Consider the following 20,599-nt stretch of genomic DNA (forward strand, 5'->3'; position numbering starts at 1 on the left):
AAATGACAAAAAATACACCGAACCCACAGACATTGCCAACATCCTAGCTGACAGGTTCAGCGCAAACTCCCCCCCCCACCAAAAGGGCAAATATCTATCCCAGCAGAGTGCTGCCCCCCGACATCTCAGATGCTCAGGTAAGAGCCGCCCTCTCCAAAGCAAAAAACACAGCATAAATGGGACCAGACGGTGTCCCGGGCTGTGTCCTACATGAACTCCAAGAAGAGCTAAACCCAAACATAAAACTACTGTTCAATCTCAGCCTTACTACAGGATATGTACCCAAAGAGTGGCATACAGCAACAGTGGTCCCTCTCCACAAGGTGGTGCCTCAACGGATCCTGGAAACTATCGCCCCATAAACCTGACTAGCTTGGTCTGCAAAGCTATGGAAAGGATCATCATGGACCTCATAAATAAAGATATTGGGGACCTACAGACACTGGATCCTACCCAGTTCGGCTTTGTTAAGGGCAAATCCTGCCTCTTAAACCTGGTCAATTTCTTTGAAACAGTCACCAAGGCCATTGACGAGGGGAAGGTGGTCCACACAGCCTACCTGGACCTCGCAAAAGCCTTCGATACAATACCCCACTCGGGCATTATAGATAAGCTCACCAGCTTAAATATAAACCGCTATGTCACTAGATGGGTTGCAAACTGGCTCAAGGACAGAACCCACATGGTTAGAATTGCTGGAGCCATGTCAGACTCCAAACCAGTTACAAGTGGTGTCCCACAAGGCTCAGTCCTGGGACCTCTCTTGTTCGGTATATATTTCTCGGAGATACAGGCCAACATGGAAGGACTGTGGCTGACCAAGTTCGCAGATGACTGCAAACTAGGCACCATAATCGACTCTCTAGCCGACACAAGCATCCTACAAAAGGGCCTCATAGAAACAGACAACTGGTGCCAGAGCCATGGCCTCAAGCTAAATGCCAAAAAGTGTATAGTCATCCTCTTTGGCAAAAACAAAGTGCCCACAAATTACCACATAGGTGGTAATCCATTAAGTACGGAAGAAGTAATTAGGGACCTGGGAACCCAAGTTGATAGCAATCTCTCATTTGAAAACCACATGGCCAAAGTGGTTAGAAAAACATTTTATATAGCCCACCTAATCATGAAGGGATTCACATCTAGATCAGGGGAGGTCATCGTGCCTCTTTACTCATCCCTCATCAGGCCCATAATTGAGTGCAATGCCCCTTTTGGAATGTACCTTACCAGACACTTGCAGCAACTGGAAAGACCCCAAAAGTACCTCACCAAGAGGATCAAAGGGCTCAAACAGATGCCATATGCTGCCCGGTTAAAGAAACTCCAGCTTTACTCAGTGGCATACCGCCTGCTCAGAGGCAATCTGTGCCTGACGTATAAAGCCATGTCCAACCCAGAATTAATGGACATGCTACACCTCAGAAAATCCAAATCCCATCAAGATACGCGCTCGAGAGACTTGAACCTCAGCACTGAAATAAATAGGACATGCTGGAGGGATAGATTCATAACCCAGAGGCTCCCTTCACTCTGGAATAAAATCCCAGTCCAGGTTAGGCAGAGTCCCTCATTGACTCTCTTCAAGAGGAATCTTGATGAGTGGATGGGAGATCGTAGGTTTACCCCGGGTATCACTTCTGTGTCACTGTTAGACAGAGGCACAGTGTACTAACCTCGAAAAAGGGCATAGCAAAATTAATTTAAAATGGGTGGCGAAAGCCAAACACACTCTGCCTAGGCTTATAAATGCCCTAGGGCAGATAGCCTAGTATGAACCTATGAACATCAGTGACTGTAGTGCCCAAAGTCCTCATGACAGTGTCATTGTCAGCTGATAAGAGTAGCAAGTCTGACTGCAAGATGTTTAGCACCATTTCTAGGTCATCAAAAAGGTATGTTTTGTTTCAGAATTCTAAGAAGAGAGGGTACTGAGGTTTTTAAAGAAAGTGGGGCAGTTGTTTTTGAATCATAAGCATCTAACATTTGCAAAGGACCTTCATTTCCGGGCAATCTTTTGGGAAAAATCATGGAACTGTCGTACTTGATGACCATATATAAGGAACTGGCAGCTCTCTGAAGCGGCTTTAAGTATTCCATCTCTATCTGCATAATTAAGACATCTCATTACAATTTATCTAGAGGCTAAATTCAGGGGTCCTAGTTGTATGTGCCCTCTCTGTAGTAAAAGACTGTGCAGGATATAGGTTTAGGCCCTCAATAAGATGGTTTTCCAAGAAGCTGCACAGATCTTCCATTTCCAGGCATTCAGGAAGGCCTACAAAATGTAAGTTATTGTGGCAACTACTGTTTTCCAGATCCTCAACTTCCCCCCATAAAGCTTGCAGATCAGTCCAGTATTATAGCACAGACTGCTGCTGAAATCGCAGCTGTATAGCATGTTGCTGCAAGGTTTCTTCCAGCATTCAGACTGCTGAACTGTATTGCTCCAATAGAGATTTTATGTACTGCCACTTCACCTTTTAACTCTTCAGTGTCATCTAAGACCTTTGTGACCAAAACCGTAAGATTATCAAGCTAGGCACACAGGTCTGACAAGAGCAGCTGAGGTGTGTCCTCCATAACAGCTTGCTGTAGATCAACAGAGAAACCAAGAACAATTTCCTTCACAAAGTTAGTTTGATTCAAGCATTGGAGAGTAAGTATGATCAGATGACCTTATATGCTAGACAGCCCAATTACATAGCACTTATTGTGACTGTATCAGAAGATGGTAGAAGCTGCAGTGGGATGTTGCCTATCCCAGCTTACTTGCTCCATCCCCTCCATCTCTAATGTCAACTGCATTATAATGTTATACATTGTGTAGATTTTATGTCATCTTGAATCTATTGTTTGCCATTTCTGGCCCCGGTCATAACATTGCACAGATTTCATCGCTAACTGAGAAATCATGTCAAGAGAACGAAATGTATATGTAAGGCAGGGGACAAGTTAGCCTACTTATCTGATTATCAAATTCAGATAAATAAAGATATGAAGTTTATGTACTTACCATAACGCTAGATCTGGAAGAGTGGGTCCATCCTGGCTAATGACCTCTCACACCTTCTTCCACATTGGTTTAGAAGGTCATTTGTGTTTTATATACTTTTTTTTTTTCATTCTTGTGACTAATCTCAGATATGAATAGGCTGAGCAGGTGCTGTACAATATGTGATGGGTCAGGTACTTAGCAGCTGGAAAGTTTAAGCAGTCCTGTCGTCTTAGCACTATGACTTACAGAAGGTGAGCCCTCTCTTACATTACAGATCTAGTGTTATGATAAATGCATATATTTACACACACACACAAAAATAATAATTTAATTGCAATAATTTTGACTTGTATTTACTACAGAGCAGCAAACAGATTTCCTTGGGTCTCCTCCAAAGCCATTGTTTGCTCTCAAACAGGAAGCTAGTTGGCCTATCAGGAATACCCTTTTTATCACATTTTTGATATAATCCACTACATAATATAACCAATGAAAAAATATTTGTTGTATTGTCCTGGCCGCAGTATAGCAATATGCATATTGTCCATACAGGAACAGAATCTATATTATTTAAATCCCACATTGGAAATAACAAACATATAAGACAAATTAGAGAGACATTAGAGATTCAATAAGGGTTATAGGAGCACGGATGTGCACTCACCCTTTTTGAAGTAGGTGTGAATAAAAAACTGAAATCTATGGCTTGCTTACCCTCTAACATACAAGCCAAGGATACCTTTTTTATTACCTGTGCCTTTCATTGGTAATGCAGTCGGTAGAGTTTCTTGTCTTTTCTGTCTTCTTATGAAGATAAAAAAAGGTCATTCTCTGAATTTAGAGATTCTGTCTATGATTCTTATGTTTTAATGCACTCTTTATGAAGTGCATTTTATGTCAGAAGCAGGAAGTTTGAAGATTTCTTTGTTCAATAAGTGGGCTGGGGTAGGAGCGTGTGTTAGCATTTGAATGAGTAGATAAGGGAATAGATTTTGTGGTGTATGTGTGTGTGTGTGTGTGTGTGTGTGTGTGTGTGTGTGTGTGTGTGTGTGTGTGTGCATGTGTGTGTGTGTGTGTGTGTGTGTGTGTGTGTGTGTGTGTGTGTGTGTGTGTGTGTGTGTGTGTGTTTGTTTGTGTGTGTGTGTGTGTTTGTTTGTGTGTGTGTGTGTGTGTGTGTGTGTGTGTGTGTGTGTGTGTGTGTGTGTGTGTGTGTGTGTGTGTGTGTTAGATAAAGGCTTATTTTTTCGTAAGTTAATAAATATTGTCAGGGCTAGGGGCAGAGCTAGGGTTAGCATGCCTTTACTCATGCATGTTAATTTTAACCTTGCCCCGGACCCTGTCCCCAACTCTAATGCTACACATTATCTTAGGAAACCCCCTTTACCTAAATGAACCATTATTCTGACAAATTTGGTCAAAGGGAGGATTAGGGTTAGAGTTGGAAAAGAGCAGTATTTGCTTTCCCTTTTCAGTTGTGTTATTTTTGACATTCTTTGGGTTCATTTGCATTTCAGTGTAGTGGCATAGATCAGTTTTGTGTTGATGTTAATGAACTTTGATATAAAGGACTGCAATTGCTTTAACACGTTTTTAATGCATAAGCTTGCATTTGACCTAGATGCGTCTAATTCCAGATTACTGCTGAGTTCTCTAGCCTTACAGATAATTAACAGGCGCACTGGACTGTGAAATGTCCTTAATTAAAATATTTTTAAAAATGTTAAACTTTATGCTACTAGCATAATTTATTTATTGATTGATTGACGTTTGTTAACCGGGTTAGTCCAGCTGGGCCAGGAGCCCTTTTTCAGTGGATACCAGAGGAGAAAAGCTCCAGTTACAGACAGTTTAAGTATACATAACAGTTTAGTTTACAATTAAATAAACAATTACTATTAGCAGTATAATTTAAAGCAATTCACAGTGATAAGTTATGAGCCAAAACAGGGATAAGATCAGTAACACAAAAAGTATGGTGTATAGCAAGTTGTAGTATTTTAGGAATAGTTTCAAATTATGAGGTGTGAGAGATGAGTGCATGAATGCAATGGAAGGGATATCTAGAGGTGTAATGTGATGTTAGAGAAAAATATGTGGGAAATGATATGCTGAGAGGATGTATGAGATTGTGGTAAAAAGTATGCTGAGAAGTTGTATGGGATTGTGGAATACAGAATAGTATTGGAGGTAGGGTCATGACAAGTACAAGTTTTGGCTCTAATGAAGTTTGGCTCTCATAAAATAATTGCTGTTTTCTTACTCACCGACCTGCCCAGGAGCTACACTGACAATAAGACATTTAGTTTTCTGTTTTTTATAAAGATCATTCTGCAACATTAGTAACACATTTTAATGATAATAGTACTTTTTGTTTATTTAATTAGAACTTAATAGTACTAATTTGCCCTTTGTGGAAAATGTATATACATTTTCCTTAATAATGTTTGTAAGGTGCACCAGCACCTCCATTAACTTCCCCCTTAAGGACTTGGGGGGAGTTAAGGATATGTTGGTCCCCTTTACATACTGCACTAGAGAAAACGGCATATACTATGATCAAAGGTACACTTACATCAATAAGAAACTTGTAAATATGCATGTACTTTATTTACAAAGTGCAAATGCACATGATTTGGTATACTTAATAACCACCATTTTACATAACACTCAGTGCAGCAAATTACATAAATACTTACTAGCAAAGGGAGCTCTCCTACTCAGCACAGATTCAACAGGCCGATGATTTAGACTGACACGAAATTTTCTGAGAGAACCAGGTTGAATGTCCGGCTTAGTACGGGGATCATTCCAGAGTGGCTTTCCTCTTGGAGGATATGCTTCCCTGTACTGAAATCCTGAAAAGGAACCAAAATGATTAGGTTTTATCTTCAACATTTTTCTTTAATTCAGTTATATAACTTCCACGTTTAGTAGTATAAACACAAAATCAAGATAGGCAAGTTAAGTCAGGTGATGTTCATCTCACATGTATACAATTTAAAACTAAATTCATGTCTTATCTTTTGAAGATTCATAGTGTAACTACATCCTAAGAAATAGAGTTCTAAGATTGATGACAGCAGAATTAGAATTTATAAATAGCAGGAGTTACTTTTTTGCCATCTTGGTAACCAGGAACACTCAAATTCCATGTTCTTTTCCATGGGAGATCAGAGAATGCAATGAAGTTAAGTGACTTAGGAGCATTCCATGTTTGATTTTTTTTTTTTGTCCTGCCCCTTTCCTCCCCAGGAGAAAGGGATCTTTATGGAGCCCCTCTACTAATTCTCCCACCATTGTCACTTTCAGTATGACTGTCACCTCCTCTCTTCCACATTTACTCATATGTTCTTTTCCTCATGATCACTTACGCAGGACTCCAGCTAGTCCATCCTTCAGGTGAGACATTAAACCTGCTTGAGTCGGTGATGGCTCAGGTGGATGTAAAAAATCCCATGCGACCTATCAAAGAGAATGCAGGAAGTTCCTCAATTCACTGGCCACATTTACTCAAGTAGCATAAATACCACCTCAGGCCTCTCCTGAAAAGAGGCTAATAGCCTAGTCGGGCTAACCTGGTCAACAAAAAGATAAATAAAAAAATTTTAAAAAGATCTTATTATAGCCTCTGTGACCCTCCTATAAACTGTATTGCAATACACTTGCATGCAAGTCATGGTTCCAATATTACGTTTCTATTACTCATACAATATAACAAGGAGCTTACTTAATAGCTGCCATTTTGATAAAAAAAGTTGGACATGCACAGCTCAGAACTTCACAACAGGCTGCTGCAGTAGGGAAATGGAAAATATCCTCTTATGACTGAGGTGGAGTGAGATAGTTATAATCAGAAATAGGTAAATGGGACACAGCTACCTGCATGGGGAATGTGGAAGTCTTTATTTCCAAAAAGATACAGAAACACTGAAAGTCTTTATCTCAGTTCCTGCATTCTAATTCATATGAAACAGAATTTAGATGCATCACTTTTGTATTACACGTCTAGGTCCCATAATGCCCAGACACTGTTTTCCATAAATTCCACTAGTTGACCTAACATTATCATAGACTGGGAGGACTGGTACTACCTCCCATTTTCCCTTGGATTTGCCAAATCCATATTCAAATTGCCCTCACCCATTTCACCTTTAACTACAAGTTATTTTTGTTATCTGATCATACTAACAAAGCTTATTTAATCAACTACCGTAATCTGTTTTAACCAACAAATTATGATGTAACATGAGATATACATTGTGCTGGCAACTTTTTAGCTTCTTAGATTCTTGAATACAGGCAATTGCTTTGTCCTTGTTGTCTTTTAAATCTAGGACTAATAATTGCCCTGATTTAGTTTTTAAGGCCCTGTACTTTAGGTTTCAGTTCTGATCTTGTGTGACACCATATAGGAAAGTCTTATATCTGATGTTAAATGTATCCACAGAGGAGGGCATCCACCAATGCTTTCCATGATTATTTGGGGGGGTAGTGGTTCACCATCATATTTCTTCACCCAGCTTTTATAGTTTACTAATCCTTTCTCACTTCTTTTCCACATGATGCAATCATACCTTTTCATAAGTGTTCAGCTGGAGTAAAAAGAGTGGTTTTACAGGAAGTTCTTCATCTGTTGCTTCAGTACCATTAATATTTTGTTGTATCCTTTTTTTATTCTCTTGTGCTTGCCAGTCAGTACCCACCATCACTTCCATGCAGCCATTCATTCCCCATCACTTGGGTTAGAGTAGTTTATGGTATGGATGTCATCCATGCAGCCATGATCTGTTTTCTTTGCCTAAACTGATATGATGGCCTGCTGTGTCTGTCCTTGTGCACATTTCTGTTCCCCCAATGTCCTGTGATGGCTGTCTTGTGGAGGCAGCTTAGAAGAGCCAAGCGCATTTACCTGACCTGCACTACTGCTGAGCATATACCTTGTTACAGTTAGTGTCAGCTTTGCAGCAGGCCAAACTTTCTTCCTGCTTCAAGGATGGGCAGGTTGACATTGGTCAGTCACTTATACTAGCCCCTACCAAGCTCCCCTGGCCCCCAAGCTCCTAACTGATCTTAGATTGTCTGGACTGTATTCAAGGCTTCATCCCTCTATGTTACAAATCTGGATTTAAAACCCTTTTATAATCTGTTTCTTTTATAAACCTCATATTTAACTTCAGGTGAATGGACCATTAGGTCTTCTCAGCCATTTCACACCAAGTTTCAGTGCATGGTGGTCTGACCAATTTCATGCCCCCCCCCCCCCCATTTCTGTCTCTTACCATTAAACCCTGGGCCACAGAAATGGTTATTGTGTACAGTACACTGAAAAGCTGATCAAATGACTTATCACAATTAACTCCTTAATTAAGGGATGCTGCAGATGGTATATACTAACAACATAAACATGCATCAAACTGAATATTATATACTTTGCTGGCTGTGCAGTTTCATATCACCACTTCCATTTATTCAGAGGATTCCAGTGTCAGAATGAATTCATCTTCACATGAAGTAGCATTTCACAGGTTTTTTTACACTTCATAGCCTTTGTAGTTTTACTCAGATGGTCGTAACAGTTATTCTCTAGAATGTATATTATGTTAATTAACACTATGGAGAATGATTTCATACCCTTATTATTGCCATGATGCTACCTTCTTATTAGAATGCAACTGCTTTACCTTCCAGGGCAACTATTTCCAAATCAGTACACATGTCCCCCACTCACCTAGATATGCATACTTCGACTGCTTTCAATTTTTCCAGCTTGTTTTTTTGTAATATTGTGATGTTAAAAAACAAGCAATCTCACATAAAAAAGCAACATTTTGGGAAGTTTCACCTCTTGGTATTGTGTGTAACTGACATATCACCCCCTTACAGCAGCAATTTTCCTCAAAACAAGCAATGCAAATTAATCAATCAACATAACCACAATCGAACAGTATTGCAGTGAGCAGGTTGGAAGAGTACACCAGTAGGCACCTCCTCAATTCCAGCTCCCCACATAATGCACAGACTATGGAAGATCGTGGGTAGCCAAAGCCCTAACTTTATTCTCATTCTGAAGAGACCTACAAGCTGATAGGTACAGTATCATCTACCCATTACAAGCATAGCCTAAAGAAAAAAAGGAAATCACACGCCCGTAGTTCCACATCAGCAAAATGCACATAGTGTACTACAGTAATAAACAAACACAGTAAGAGAATGTCCCTCAAACCAGTGTGTCAGACAGTAGATCCAGGTGTGGTCAAGGACGGTGCTACTAACATCATGTCTGACTCCAGATCTCGCTGTGAATTCCAAACCTCATCCAGAGTAAAGGGTGTAAAGTGCAGTGAAAGGTCGACTCCAGCTGTACAGTTGTGGTTATTGGACAGGAATACTTTGGGTCCTCTTCTTATTCCAATTATAAGTTCATCTTTAAGCTTGTCTTCCAAACATTATTGCAGAGGCATTAACCCCAACACCCAGCATTATCTAGTGCCTTCAGCAGTCTTGACAGTTTCAGTGTCACAACTAGTCATCACGGAATTGTCTAATTGCTACAGCTCCCTGTTTTACAGCAATAGATCCAGTCCCATCAGGTGCTTATGATACAACCACTTCAAAGGACATATGAGGCATTCTTGTTAAGAATACCCTAAGCAGTGTTTGCCCTTCCCACCTTAGGTCTCCAGTTATTTGCCAGCACTTCCTCAAGGTGGTATGCAAGTAATTTTCCATGGCTGCACCAAACTGCTCCTAGAGCTTGGTGTTTTCTTGGGTGAATGATGCAGCTATTGCCTTCCTCAGTGTCAGTAACCATCAGTGAAATTTGGAGCCCCCCCCCCCAGTTTCTTTCTTTAACCTGATTGATTCCTTCACTGTTGTTGTCCAACAGTGGGTCCTTGGTTTTCTGCAGTGACACACACCACTGCTGTCATAGCATTAGCTGTATGGAAACTCTCCAAACCAGAGACTTGAGTCATACTGGTAGTTGTGGTCCAATGAGATTGTGGTGGATCCTAGTCCCTGATAAGCAACTGACCGTGAACTTCTCCTTGCTCAACCTGGTGAGAAAAACATCTGTGTCTCACAATGGAGTCTCCAATGACCAGAATGTCATATTGTGTGGCTGCTTGACTTATAGGCTTAGAAGTAGAGGCCCCATAAGATCTGGCTGTATATGTTGATGTGGGTATCGTTTTGAAAGAAAGCATTAGTGGCTGCAAAGGATATTTGTTATGTGTATTTCATCTATGAGGTCTTTGGAGTTTCAGAAGGTTACGTTTAAGTGCCTCAGCTTATGTGGGTCTGTATGTCTGCTTTGAATTGTGTGTGATGGGTGCAGCATGTGTACTACTGACAACCTTATTGACATTAGGAGTACTTTTATGTGAGAGCTTTGCCTCCAGTGACATTGTGTGTAAATACATCTCTGACATACCATATCAGTTTGTTTGAGAATTAACTGGTTGTCAGTAAACATGAGGCAATTTCTACATTGCCACAGGATGCCCATAGCCACCAAATAATGGGCATAGGGGGAGGTTCATATCCATGGCAACAGACCCTTTTTATTGATTAGACAGTTGAAGTAAGAATACTAAGGAGTCCAGAACAGAGCCCTGTGGTACACCACTGGTCACTGGAATTTTACTAGAGGTGAAGTCACCCACTTTGACAGCATGTGCCCTGTCAGTAAGAAAGTTGGCTACCCATCTGGTTATGTAGGGGGTTAATTCCCAATTGAGAGAGTTTCTCTATAATACCTGAGTGGGGGATTGTGTTGAATACCTTGGCTAGGTCAAGGTAGGTGGTATGTACCGATTTTCTCTTGTCCAGGTCCTTGGTGACTTTCTTGAAGAAGTCAGCTATGTTTAACAGGCATAATCTACCTTTTAATGAATCCAAACTGAGTTGAGTCCAGAGTTTGGAGATTACCTATGTCCTTGTTAATAAGGTCCATAATGATTCTTTCCATGGCCTTGCAGATGAGTCTAGTCAAGCTTATGGGCCTATCATTCCCAAGGTCAGTTGATGGTCCCCCTTTGCTGTCCCAGGGAGTGTTAGAATCAGTTCCACCTTCCCCACTGGGAAAGGAGGTTTATTCAAGGATGTTTTAGTGCCAAATAAATAAAATACTTGGAGGTCAGCTTGGGATCTTTCTTTCCTAAGTCCAAGATAAAAAAGAACACAGTTATGTAAAATCACCAAAATTTATTGCAGCAAAGCTTTCGGGTTTCCCCTTCCTCAGTGCGATTTTACATAACTGTGTTTTTATCTTGGACTTCAGATTTTGCTTATTGAACACAGTGCACCACAGTGTTTCTCTTTTACTGGCTGCTATCTTTCTTTCCTAAACCTGTTTGTGATAGTGGCAAACTTCAAAATAATGTCACTTCACAACCTGTTACCTCTTCTTCCTCATTCAAGATGGTTTTCATCATTTCTTAATTGTTTTTGTCTAGATCACATTATCTGTTGTCTGGCTAATCCTTTCATCTATCCACTGCACCAATAGTGTTCTCAAAGTGACTATCTCTGGTTATAGCTCATTGCAGGCTACAGGGTATCCATATATTTCCATATTTATATGACTTGCTTATCTTTGCAGAGTCTTTTTCACAGTGTCCAGAGCCTATTACTTGGAAGAGAGATCTGTTACACAAGCTGGAATTCTAAGAGAACATTTAAGTCTTTTTTGACTCCATCACACAGGATTGTGTTCCTGTAGTGTCATCTAGACACCTCAGTTCAAAGAGCTTTTAATCCATAGTGAAAAATATGTCTATACCTTCATCTATTTCTAGGGTTTTCCAAACACAGTTTAGTCACTGCGAGGGGATACCTCAGTATTTTGGGTATCATAGCATCTGTGATTCTCATGATACCTTTAGCAAGATTCCACATGAGAAAAATACAATAGTATCTGAAGTCTCTTTGGTCCTGCCACTAACACCCATATTTTCAAATCCCAGTTCTGTGGTTTGTCAGAATTAGAATCACTTGGCAGAGACAACAAATTTCCCTAAATCCAGGTTTTCCCTCCTGCTTCAAAGCAGTCAGTTGCCATAGATGCCTCACACTTTATTTGAAGAGTAGCTTCAGGAGGGATGAAAGCACAAGGTGTTTGGGAAGGTCTATATTAAAATTCCAAAGAGGTAAAACACAGAAGTGAAAACATCAAACCCAAAATATCGAATGGTGAAAATAGCAAAGCCCCGGAAAATCGAAATCTTACCTAGGGGAATATTTCGGTGAGCCATTCCGTGGCTTCGTTATTTCCTCCACTGTGGTGGGAGAGTTACAAAACTTAGGATTAGGGTGCGGGTTAAGGTAAGAGGATAGTTAGTAATGTACGTGTGGTTTAGTGTGGGGTTGGGTTTTAACTGTATGTGTGTGGTTTATTTATTTTGGTGTGCTTGTGTTGTGTGTGTGTTTCTCGGAACAGCAAATTATTTCCCTGGGAAAAAAATTTGTTATTCTGAGCGTTCGATGTTTTCAATATTTGAAATTCCAAGTTCGAACATATGGTGTTCGACATTTTGGAATTTGAAATATATGATATAGACCCGTTTGGGATGCTCAGGACAGATGAAGGCACATAAATATAAGAGATGCTTGCTCTGATTAAGGAACTCAAATCTCTGTATCATTCTTTCCCCAGAAACCTCTTGAAGTTGTTGTAGACAATACAACAGTGATGTGGTACATCAACAGAGGGGAAACCAGATCTTACAGCCTTTGTATACTAGTCATGTTTGCTTGGGATATAGCTTCACAGCACTATCTCACTCGACAGAGCAAAACTGTGTGGCAGACAAGTGGAGCAGGATAAAAGTATGCCCTCATGGATGAAAACTAAAGCAGGAGGTCTTCCAAGATTCGATCCATCTGTGCGGAGTTCCTCAAGTAGACCTCTGTCTCCTCACTGAATAATTAGCTGTCAACTTCTGCTCCAGTACTCCAGGCAAGAAGGCATGGAAGACAGATGTCTTTTCCTTTCCTTGGATAGGAATGTTCCTGTTTGCTTTTCCACCTTTTCTTCTGATATGCATGGTACTTCTAAAGATCCAGAAGGAATCCCCCATGATCATCATGGTAACTCCATTCTGACCAAGGCAACAATGGTTCTCCCTTCTTTTTGAAATGGCCAGGGGGTAATTACCACAAACTTCCTCACAAAATGGGTCTACCCACACATGAACAAGGTTGTCTGATACACATTGACCCCAAGCAACTTAATTTGATTGCCTGGATGATAGGATCTTAATTCCTTTTAGGCACCTATTTATTGAAATTGTGCAGCAGGTACTACTGGAGGCAAGAAAACTTGCTACTGTAAAATCATATATTAGCAAATTGGAAAGGTTTTCTAGTTGGTGCCAACAACTTAACCAGTACCCATACAGGGTTAGTGTTTCTCTGATTTTACAATATCGGTGTGAGTTACTGTCCTTTAGCCTTTCTTACTGTTTCATCAAGGTTAATTTATCAGCCGTTTTGGCATGTCTGCCCATTGATCCTCCGCTTTCAAGGCATTTTCATTTCAGAATAGGTTTGAAAGAGTTTTGCATAAATAGATTTCCAAGAAAACCAGTGGTTCCTCCTTGCAATCTTAATTTTGTGTCAGAGAAGATAATACTTGATCCATTTGTACCAGCTAATCTCACTGACTTAAGGTCCTTAACATGGTAAGCAGTTTTAATGATTTCCCTGACTGCTGAAAGAAGAGTATCTCATGAGTCAATCCTATGTCATTTTCCACAGAGACAGTTTCTTTGAGATCAAGTCCTCCTTTTATGCCTAAAGTGATATCCGAGTTTACTTTAAGCCAGACTATCCTTCTCCCTATTTTCATTCTTGGACCTAAAGATGGGGTAGAAAGGATACTTCATACCTTGGATGTTCACAGATAACTTGGGTGCAATCTTGACAGAACAAAATCTTTCAGATCTTTGGATTAGGTGTTCATTTCTTGTGATGGCAAGAAGGGATAGCCTGTGTCAAATAGACTATTTCCAAAGGGTTGTCTCAGGCTACTAGCTTTTGTTACTGTCACCATAACCAAACTACTCCAGATTGGGTCAAGGCCCACTCTTCCAGGGCCTTGGCTTTATCTGTGTTTTTTTGAAAAGGGTCAGATTCTAGAAGTATTCTAGAAGCAGCAACTCAGTCCTCTGTACATACTTTTCCAAAACATGACAAACCTGATCCCTTCTTTAAGTCTAGATTAGGGTTTGCAAGTACCATTCTCCAGGGGCTCCCAAATATTGTAAGCTAAGATAATCTACCCATATAAAAGCTACTGCAGCAGTGGTCAATATGATGAATATAGTACAGTTGTGCAAGTAAACTTGATATAACCGTAGATGTTTGCATGATCACTGCTGCAATAATCACCCCACTCCATCCCCCTTTTTGTTTTTTGATTATGCCAGGGTGTGTACAGGTATATGTGTGTGTGTGTGTGTGTGTGTTTTTTTTTTTGTTATTTTTTTTTTTTACTCCTAGTTATGTCCTCTCAGGGATCAGCCTCCCTGTCTCAGGTCTGAAAAGCTTAGTTCTCAAACCTGTGTTTTTAGGCAGCTCAACTCAAGTTGCCTGATGGTTTGAGCCTGTAGAAGGTTCCATGAAGCTTTGGAAGCTGGCTGGATGTTATTTCCTTGGCAGGATACAACCCATATTGCTAAGCTACTGTAGCAGTATTCATTTGAACAGCTACTGTTATGGTAAGTTTAATTACACCACTGTAGTTTATACAGCACTCAGAAGGGGGTTTGGGAGTATCTGCTAATCCACTTACAGGCTCTTCAAGAGCAGGGGAAAGACTAACCCTTGATCAAAACACCTGTTTCGCAATATCTTTTTTCCTGACTCCATGTCTGCTGACCATCTAGTTGACACCACAATTACCCACTCCAATCACTGAGGCGAGAGACCTTCATGGCTTAGCTGTCATTCAGGCAGCCATGATGGGTCCTTGGGTTTTCTGGCCTAGTCCCTCTCCCAGTGATTGATGTATAGACTCTTTATGGCTTCCTTTGTGGATGAGCATGTTCCTTCCAATGCCCATGACGGCTGCTGCATAGACATGACTTCCAGACTTGAGCACATTTGTGGCTCATAGTGCTGCATACCTTATGCCTCTCTCCTTTTAGTAGGTGTCAGCACTACAGCAGACCAAACTACCTCTGTGCCCCAAGGATAGGGAGCCAATGTTGATTGCATGCTCCCATATTCCTCGCCATGCTCCACTAGTGCCTAAATTACTATTCCATCTGAGATCACTTGGGCTGTAGACAGGGCTACTTCCCCCTATACCACAACACTGAACTATAACAAGTCTTGTTTCATCAGCAGAGTTGTATATAGAGGTAAGACCATTACTATCTTTCTGTCTTACTTTTCAACCTGCCATACAACTTCTGGCTCCTCTGCAAGCTGGTAGGTTATATTCCATTTCCCAACAGCCTATTTTTATTGCTAGTATCTAGCGTGAAATGATGTATTCTGTCATTGTCTAGCACTTAGCAGACAGACACATTCTCCACAGATTAGCCTTCCCTCACCAGATCACACTCTCAGACACATTCGGTCATTCACTCGCACACGCACACACACACACACACACACACACACACACACACACACACACACACACACACACACACACACACACACACATGCAGCTCCCAACACACATGCGTGCACACATATGCAATCACACACACGTCACCATCACTCTCTGTCAGTTAACTCTACAACACTTACCTCTAATGTGATCTTACCCATTAAAAATAATTTGTGAATATGAACTGTTGGCTAAGTAAATTACCTTCTCCAGCTGTGCTAACTTAAGCAGCAGAGTGATTCTCTGAAATCGCTCATTTCCGTAAATGTCTTACCACAAGTATTTCTGGGGGACAGCACCTGGCTAATTAACATTCACATTGGGGATCAAGTCAGCCACCCTGCCAGGCAGGAGTCCAGGGAAGTAAATATTGTGGAAAGAAATATCCAGGGAATTGTTATGGCTAGGCTTGTATAGGCCCTAGGGCTGATAGCCTAGTACCAACCTATGAACTTATAGACTGCTCCTCCAGAATGCCAAATTAGCATGTAGCACAGCTGAGTATATTGCCCACAGTGGTTATCCTACAGACCATCTCTAAATTAGAAGGGGCTACTGCCAGTCTAAATCTCGGGGCTATTTTCTCAAAGCATGTTTTTATTAAATATATATTTAAAGTTATTCAGACTATTTACTGCAGTCAAAATGCTGAAATTATTGTAGTTTTATATACTGGTTCGTTCTTCATGTTACCTGTGAAACAGCTTTCTGTCTTTAGAGCTACAGGCTGAAGAGATATTTACACCTTCAGTTCTGTTGTCAATTAAATTAGAGGTCCATGCCTGCCTTACTTAGATATTTGTAAAATATGCATGCTAGTCTTGCTCCTTTTTATCTAAGGCTATCAATTTCAAAACTTTACCCCAAATATTCTTTTAGGGTTTGGGTGGATTTGCAGATAGCAATTATTAACAGATAATACTATAAGTAATTCTAACTGATCTATCAGAAAACAAATTCTGTCACAAAACACCCAACTTTGTTCAGTTCATCCCTTTGAATTTGGTTTTAAGTATCTGTAATATTCTCCTGGCCATTTGCATAGCAAGAACAGTGGGCATTTGAACAGTTGGATACCAAGATATTTAACAATCATTTTATTTCTTTTATAGGTAAAGTATTTCTAATCGCTCAGTGTAGAACAGCATTTTGTTGCAATAACATCTGTCTTAAAAGCATTCAAATGATAACTAAGCCATTTTCTAGGCTTCCTAAATAAATTCTATATTGTACAGAGAAACTGAACACGTGTTCCTTCGTTGAAGGTTGTGCGTTAGGCCTGGCAAGCCAGCACGTAAAACTCTACTGCCAATCATTAGCGGACCGGAGTTCCGCTGTGGCGACCCCTAACCGGGAAAAGCCGAAAGACACAAACAAACAGAGAAACTGATTGTATTATTACTTTGCCTAGTTTTAATGATACTAATGGGAGATTTTAACTTGTCGTAAAAGAAATGGAGAAGCATTGTATCTATATATAAATAGGCTGTTAACAGTTAGTAAATTGTATATGAAAGTATGGAATAGTTCACTTAAAAAAGCCCACTACTTATTTATTTGATTGTTTGTTTTTGTAGCTATTGTTTTTGCTAACTAGGATACTCTATCTAAGCATAACCCATTTTTAGTCAAGGTCTGGGGAGAAAAGCTGCACTATTAAAAATACAGTGGTAATTACATGTTATGGCTCATTGCACTCCATCACATTATGCATACAAATTACAATTACGTCACGGTCATATTAGACAGCAAATTGCAGAAATAACAATTTCAAACATGTAGGTAAACAATGAAATACGGTGTGATAAACGAGATGGAATTTAGTGTAGAGCATTGCAAAGTGTGCATTGCTTAAAAGCAGCTCACCCAGATGGGCTGCCCTATACAATCTCAAGGAGAAATTCCCAGAGAAGCAGTAGCCCGTAGAAAAACAAGATGAATTGCATAAGACCAAATAATTTTCTCCATAGAAAATCATTGCCACAGTGATTTGTAATTGTGTGACAGGAATAATTCGCTTTTTATGAGAGATTTCTCCTTTCTTTCAGTTGTTGTGGTCATGGAGCTGGTATATATGAGTTCAGGTGGGGTTTGAGGTGCTGGGCCCCCACCTGAAACAAATAAGAAAAAATGTGATTTTAACCCTCTTGGTTTTTAGGCATTTTTTATTGTTGTTCCTTTGAAGCATCAACTTTCAGAAAGTTGGCATTACATAGTAGAGCCCAAGAGATGACAGTTATGCAGCTGAACTGTCACAGCAGTAGTTACAGGAGCTCATGATGGCATGCCTAAAGACACACATACCAGTATCTGTTTTCAAAGCACAGAGCAAATTGTTCCAGACTTCTGAAACATCAGGAGAGAAAATAAAGTCACAGTGCTAGCTGGGAGATGTCAGAGGTTTGACCAGAAATTGGTTAGCAGATCACAAGGTTTGTAATGTATGTACCATTGTAGAGAAAATGCAGTGAGGGGCTCATTCTGAAGTGGTCTCTTCAAGCTGATGCCAATTCTTTTTTTGACGAGAAGGAAGTAATGTGTTTTTGATGCTTTCCCTATCCTCTGCCAAGCCATACCAAAATAAAACATACCTCACTGATGTCCTACAAGGAGTGCAAGTTGAAAAACTCATAGCAAAGATGGTTTAAAATAACAAAGAGATTATTACAGGTTCCCCTGCCTCATGCTTGCCTGTAGCTGTATTGTGATTCTGAATATCTGTGTTCATAGCTCAGCTGCAGCTGAAGGAAGTATCAAAAGGGTCCATGCTATAATCATTTTCCCATCGTGCTCATTTGCAGTAATACAGCTTGCTGGTGCATAGTGTTCCTGCATCTTTGGCAATGTTCTCATTCAGAGCCATTATACAGCGCCATATATTCTCTCCATATATTGCATAAGTGTTTCATTTGTCCACTCACTTATTGAAAGTATGAAGGAAAGCATATTCTAGTATCCCATTGTCCTTACCTACATATTTTACTGTCACAAGGGGGTTAACAGTATTATTACAGTTATCCAAATACAATTTTTTTCTTTTTGTGAATCAGTCTTCTGGTGTCATTTTAAGGGAATCCAGTATCTGTCAGCCTGGGATGACATGATTGACAGACCACAATGCTTTGCTAGAGATGGCCTGCACCTGTTGCCCTTGGGATTCCGGATACTGGCAGAGGCTCTTGCCACCTATAGTGCCTTTTTTTAGGCAAGGTTCAGATGACAAATTCACCACCGTAACAGGTACAAGCAAGCAAAATCTGTGGGTAATGCTACTCAATGCTAGAAGTCTAAACCTCAAAATGCACTCACTTGAGACATTCCTTAAAATGGAGAACATCGACATCTGTGCAGTGACAAAGACCTGGTTCAAAGCTCCAGAGAGCACCCCTGCATTACCAGGCTATAATTCATACCACACCTTCCGGCCACCTAACCTGGACCGAAACACTAAAGGCGGAGGTGTGTCCATATTAATTAAGGATGTCCACACCTCCAAGCTAGTTGCTCAGCATAATGCAACCAAGATTATCCAAGTGCAATTAACTCTAGGCAAGACCGCAATTCAAATTGTAGCTTGCTACAGACGCCCCACCATGCCTCAGGATTCCCACTCCTCTTTTTTTGATACACTGGAAAATATTAGAGTGCAACCCAACACCCTCATAATGGGTGATTTCAACTACATCACCATTAACTGGGAAAACTACTCATGTACCAACTCTTTTGCTCAACGTTTTCTGGAATTCATAAATTCCAACGCCTTGGATCAACTTATCTACACCCCCACCAGGGGCAACAATATCCTAGACCTGGTCATTACCAACATGGGTGACCGATGTTCCACACCAGAGGTCAATTCCTTGTTGGTCAGATCAGACCACAAGTTAATCACCCTAGACATCCACATCCCGCCCCCACCCTCCCACCCCCATTAGGGAAACAACCGTAAAAAACTTCTCCAAAGCCAACTTCACACTGCTTAAGACAGAAGTGGCAAACTTCACGACACCCATGCAGATGGACAATAGAGGTACGACTGCTGAATCCTACACAAATACACTTTATAAGCACTTACACGAGTGCATGGATTGTGCTATCCATAACAGAACCAAGATGCTATCCTCCAAAAAAGGAAGCCAATCTGGTGGTCCCCTGCCATAAACAAACTCTACAACAGAAGAAAGAAACTGTTGGAAAAAAGACTAAAACCCCATGATTGGAGGAACTCCCTGGTTAGCCTCAGTAAGAAGGTGATATCCCTCATAAAATCCTCCAAAGCTAATTACGAAAACAAAATTGCCACTGATTCTAATGACAGCCACAAAGCATTCTATAGCTATGTCAAGAATCTCAATGGCAACACTCATATCTGCTCTGAGTTAAAGCACAATGGCACTAAATATACAGAACCAACTTATATTGCAAACATCCTGGCAGATAGGTTCAGTGCTAACTTTACCCCCCTCTAACCCCCTAAAGGGCCCATCTCTATACTGGAAGAATGCAAAGTTCCTGTAATCACAGCTGCACAGGTAAAAACCTCACTCTCCAAAGCCAAGAACACAGCATCCATGGGACCTGACAACATCCCAGGCTGCATTCTACACAAACTACAGAATGAACTGGCACCCCTCCTAAATACCATGTTTAATCATAGCCTCACCTCAGGCTTTATGCCCATTGAATGGTGCACTGTGGTTATCCCACTCCATAAAGGGTGAGCCACGACAGACCCTGGGAACTACCTCCCATTAGCCTGATGAGCCTGGTCTGCAAGGCCATGGAACTCATAAACAAAGACATTGGTAACCTCCAAACTCTGGACCCCACACAGTTCGGGTTTGTAAAAGGCAGATCATGTATCCCAAACCTGACAGACTTCTTAGAAGCAGTCACCAAAGCCATAGATGAGGGTAAGGTGGTTCACACAGCCTATCTAGATCTCGCCAAGGCTTTCAACACCATCCCCCACTCTGGAA

Source organism: Protopterus annectens, chromosome 1.part1 (assembly GCF_019279795.1).
Source record: "Protopterus annectens isolate FY-2018-M chromosome 1.part1, PAN1.0, whole genome shotgun sequence".
Lineage (NCBI taxonomy): Eukaryota > Metazoa > Chordata > Ceratodontiformes > Protopteridae > Protopterus > Protopterus annectens.